The sequence below is a fragment of the Mya arenaria genome, chromosome 4 (assembly GCF_026914265.1).
Source record: "Mya arenaria isolate MELC-2E11 chromosome 4, ASM2691426v1".
Classification (NCBI taxonomy): Eukaryota; Metazoa; Mollusca; class Bivalvia; order Myida; family Myidae; genus Mya; species Mya arenaria.
In genome coordinates, this window is record NC_069125.1 from 70,090,382 (window position 1) to 70,096,381 (window position 6,000).

Here is a 6,000-nt window from a genome sequence, read left to right on the forward strand (position 1 = left end):
ATTGTTATAATACTATTGTAGTTAATGTTGTGTGTTTAGCACACATTGATATGTTATAAATATGCTTATATTGCTTTATCATACATCAATACAAATTAATGACATTTTATGTATTTTTGGTTGGTTGAATATTTTCAAAACAATAACATATTCTACGATTGTCTGTTTTTGTAAAAAATAAAAGCGTTCCCTTTACGTTGGTGCGATTTCTAAAAAAAATATATTTCTTTCTATTTGGTTTGTAGATGTTTCCGATGCGTTTGATAGTATTTTAAGAATTGTTAATTGAAGAAAGGTTCTTTAATGAAATGATCGGGAAGTTGCTCATAATAACACTAAACGAACTCGAAAATAAAATAAGTTTTGATAATTCTGCATAATGATAACAACCGATTGTTTGTGACGCAATACAACAGAGGCGTAGCTTGACCAACATTTAATAGCCAGCCAAACTTTAGTGATTGTTTTCTTTTTTATAATGCATGTAGAAGCGTTTTCTCGTATACACCGAACTAAACATTGCACATTTAGTGAAACATCATGTGACCAGTGCAAGCAAACAACTTAAAAACACAATAGTTCCCATCTTTAGCGAGCAAAGCATTTTCTAGTAAAAGAAAGCCTGTGTCGTGTATTTGTGCTTAAACATAAAAATGCATTATACAAACAACTATGAATGTTATTTTAGTAAAGAAAAAACGTATTGAAAACAGAAACTGAATGGTATTACCATGTTTTAATTGTGTATCAACAAAACGGAGATATGAATCAAAGCACTGAAAATGCTGAGGGACGGTACTGCTTAAGGCTGGCAGCAGTAATGCAACAACTGGTAGTGTAAATGAAGTTATGTGCTAGAAAGGTAGTGATATGGACTATACAACATTACTACTCTGTTTGTTTTGAAGAAACAGTGGATGTTGTATGGCAATGTTAACGTGCGATGTTTGTCAAACATAATGTCCCCCGCTGAGCACCATGTTGTCAGGAATATTCGCAAAATTGAAAGAAATATGCATGAACCGAATTGACAGCTAATTTATCATTGACATCGGATGCCTTTGAGGCAGTTTTAAGAATATGAATATTCAAAGTATGGGAATAGAAGGTACATTTTTTAATCATGTGCAGATGAAGACTGATATTTGCAGATAAACATGTATCATTTTGGTAGAAGGAAATAAGTAAATATGACGTAAATTTAATTTCGATCTTTGACTCTTTTACCTTAAAATTCATAGGGGTCATCTACTGGTCACTCCGAAACTAAATATCAAGTCTGAGGGCCATGGGTGCGGAGATTGTCGAGTTATCACACAGATTAGCGTTTTGCATTCAATGTCATTGTGCCATAGACCTTTAACCCAATCACTCCAGCAATTAAAAGGTGTCATTTACTGGTCAGGCTCAACCACCAAGTTAAGTTTGATGGCCATGGGTGCAGGCATTTTCGAGTTATCACTCGGAAAACCTTTTCGGAATTAAGGTCACTGTGACCTTGACCTTTGACCTGATTCCCTCTTTAATCAATATGGTTCTTCTACTAGTCAGGACCAACCTCAATGACAAAGGTTAAGGCATGTTGAGTTATCACTCGGACAAGCTTTAACAACCTTTTCCTGTTAAAGGTCACCGTGACCTTGACATTTGACCCCTAATATCAATGGGTTCATCTACTGATTAGACCCAACCTTTATGTCAAATTTGATGACTATAAGTCCAGGAATTGTCGAATTATTAATCGGACAAGCTTTGGTCTACCGATGGGCTGACCGACATGAGCAAAGCAATATATCCCTTTTCTTCTAAGGGGGGGGGGGGGGGCAAAGAAATTTGGAACAGCAACAACGCAAAGGTTATCACAACAATTGAAATGATTGTCTTTTATAATAATAAAACAATAAAAACGCAGTAGTGCATACTTATATAAATTTAAAATTTATCTTTCACGTAAAATTCAATTGATGAATGTAAAATCTACATACATAGCAGGCAAACACATTTTGAAAAATCAATGCATCAACAACCAGTGCAGTTCAATTTGTATAACAACATTAACAATTATATAAGTGACATATCCTTCACTGCCAGTACGCAAATGAGCACCATTTGGATAACAGCACATTTGTATACGTTTATATTCTCAATCTAAAAAGCGCAAAACGGAAAATAACAATTATACCTAGTATTAACAATTTGAGCACAACGGTCATTCGGTCATTAATTCTTTAATAATTACTTTGTTGTTGAAATACATTGCACTTCTGTTTGGCTACAATTAATCTTATAATTCCTAGTATAATTGCCATTTATCAACAAATATGGGCTCCTCATAAGCTTCTGTGAATTGGGCTCAAATTAAGAATTTTGGGAGCCCAGATTGTCTGCAAATGTTCACACACGCTATTATTAAATTAAAGCCTTGGACTTTGTGTGTACATACATGTAGTTATAAGTTGAAATGTATTTTGTTTTGTTATTTTAATCATGGGCAAATTATAAATATTTTATCTATACATATATTCATTTTAAGTTGAATGGGAATAATTGAATTGTTATTGAAACCGCAATGGTGACTGATGTTAAAAGTATGACCTTGCAAACTGATGGATATAGCAGATACAATAGTGTAGCTCTGTCAATGTTGAGGGAAATCGTGGTTAGGATGAGTTGGAGCTGGCTGTTCTAAAATTTAAATTACCTGTATGTTGGTTGTTGTTGTAGTAGTTGATAAGCATATTTTGTGGGTGTTGGCAACAACATCAGTTATGCACGACATCAGTAAAGTATCCCTATGCTCGCATTTCTCTATCTACGACATTAAGCATAATGGTCACATACTCATTGCATACCTTGTTATTATGAGCTGAGCTTCATCCTGCATTTATAGACAGAAAAGAAATGCAAAATTATCTGTGTAGTTTACATTTACTGTTCAGAAACACAATAAAATGTATACAATAACTTTAATAGTGCAAAGTTATGTTCATATGTACTGTATGCACTTTGATTAAGATAAAGGTACGAAAATCCCACTAGGTTCAAACCAAGGCGACATGGATTCGATTCCCGGCTTCCGCGCATGTTAGTTTTGTTGGAGGTCACCAAGCTGGACAAGAGGGTTTTCTCCGAGTTCTCTGGTTTCCCCAACATCCACATCCCAAGGCCACACTCTCGAGCAACATCATACCAACAAGTGTGACCTAGTATAAGTGAATATAACTTTCTTGTGAACTAAATAAAGTTTAGAATAAAGGCACTAAGTAATCTGATACGGACAAGTTGGTATTTAGATAAATTGTATTCATCTAATTCATATAGTTATTTTGAAGGTGAAATGCCTTGTGAAAAATGTATGAAAGATTCCATACCTGGAAAATTATGCCGGAGACTGACACTCTTGTTTTCTGTGATGACTGGAGAGTCACCTGGAGGAAAGGTTGTAGCTCCTGGAGGCCTGCCCAAGGAGCATTTGCTGCTCATACACACCCAAACAACTGTTACAAGGATGTGGAAGGTTTTTGAGAGCGAGGACTCTCTTGACTTTGGTCGTTTGTCTGCTGATGGTAGTGAACACCGAACTTTTAACTTGCTGAATTTGGCAAGATTGTATTATTGCTATCACTGAATGCCATCTGGGTTCCTGTGGTATACTACATCCCCACTGGCAACATTTATTTACTTTTCCAAAAACTAAGATATGCCCCACTGGACTTTTTGCAAAGGCTTCTTTAATGAACGTCATCTGCAAATAAGTATGATGCATTAAAATGATATGGTTTATTAAAGTAATTTATTACAATTAATTAGCACAAATACTTTTTATATGAAATGCGAAGAATCTGAGTTTCATTTGAAATGCAACAATACTGAGCTACAGAAGCATTTACTGTCATTTACAGCTTCTTCATAAATCAACAAGTGTTTTATTAATTTTACAGTAAAAACAGTTCTTATACATTATGTAATAGTTGGAACAAGACTTAGTCCTTTACCAAGTAAAAGGTTTTCAAGCTGGCAATGTTTAAAAAAGTTTAATCATAAGTTAGTGTAATGGTTGAATTAGAAGTATTACTCTACATTAATTTATGTTGAGCAGTGGGTACAATTAATACAAACTCGCAAGCCCTGCACTGGTAAAATGTTTTCCGGGCTTGCTCAAATTCTGCATTTTATATAGCAGGGCTAATTAAAAAAATAATGCAAAGCAATAGTAGCATACAGTGTCATACAAAGATTACAGTATTGCCAACACTGTTTTTCTCTATTAGACACGTCATCCAAATTAAAAACTTATTGTAGTATAAAGCGTAGGTTTGGTTACGAGAATTATCTAAATTGTATTAAAAACGACAAACATCGTGTTTCGCAAACCATATTAAGGTGCTCAGCTCACAAACTTGCAATCGAAGAAGGCCGTTTTAGAAATATAGAACAATCTGAACGTAAATGTATATTTTGTCAAGTGAATGTTGTTGAAGATGAGTATCACTTTGTTCTTGTATGTCCTTTTTACAGAGACATACGGATTGAATGCTTGCCTAGATATTTTTGTCATTGGCCCACAATGCAAAAGTTTAAATTGTTAATGTCAGCTGAGCAGTACACAAATTAAACTTGCTAAATATGTATATCTTTCAACTTTAAGACGAGAAAGTATCATAAACCAATAAATGTTTATTTTATTTTATTTTATTTCTTTTTTTTTCTTGTATTGCTATTATTGCTTGCTTTAGAAACAATTGTGTTTTTGTTGTTGCTGTTTTTATTCTTGTTCGTCTTAAGTCTGACCAGTGAACTAAACCAAATAATAATTATTCTCTGAGCAGTGGCCTTACAACGATCACCTTTCATCACTAATATACCCGCTGTTGTCAAAACATGTCTGACCGCATACCTTATTAGCGAGGGTGGTCAATCTATAGTTATTGTTCAGTAAAGGATTAAGGTACGCCACTGTTCAAGCAATTTCACGTTAATAATTACTTTTTATTAGGGATGCAAACGAATGGCAAAACAGATATTCGAATATTCGGTAATTCTTTCGATCGAATATTCGATTAGCGAAATACATATTTTAGAAGATGTAAACTACTATTATTATTCGCTAAAGTAATAGCCGGGGCATTTAAACCCAATTTTGTCGTATCCAGTACGCGCGGCCGACCCTGATTTCCCCAAATGAGCCTTTGAAATTCTCCATTTCCAGGAAGTAAAAAGCAATACATTATAAACAGACAAACAACAAAATCGAATAATTCAATTCCGCTGCCTTTTGTAAACAATGTGAAATTAGATGGATTCCTTGTAAAACAGTGTTTTGCGCCAATGGAAGGTCTTTCCGTAGGATGATCAGCCTCGTTCTGAGATTGACCTCTAAACTGACTAAATATAACTATGGAAAACTCAAACCAACTCGGGAACTAGTAAAATAGTAAAACGAAAACATAAGTGGATTGGACTTATTTATTGTACAACAATAGAGGAATTATATTCAAAAATCCATTTCAAAGCACGAAAATTGTATTGAAAGATGAAAACAGTTTAAAGCACATATATGCAACAACATTATTGAGCACAATATTACATTATTGTGGCATTTATATCATCACCTCGTTTTGCGCTATTTTGCACAGCATAATTTGCAGCCAAGACAACACATTGGTGTTAAAGCCGATCCCTAGCCAGTTATTGTAAAAGTAGGGGGACTTTTTATAGTACCCGACGAAATGTCCCTAAATGACACATGTCGCGTGTCTAGTCATCACATTCACACCTCTGGGATTAGGGGCCAATCGTTGTAAAAACAAGATAAACGAGCTTTATAAACAACATCAGTGATGAAGGCAAAATGTGTTTTGTTCTCTTTATTGATTTTTTTTTTTCGAATATTCGAATACAGATTTTGACATTCGAATACCAAACGTTTGATCGAATATTCGAATATTCGAATATTCGTTTGCATCCCTACTTTTTATACGTGAACTATCAATATCCTAA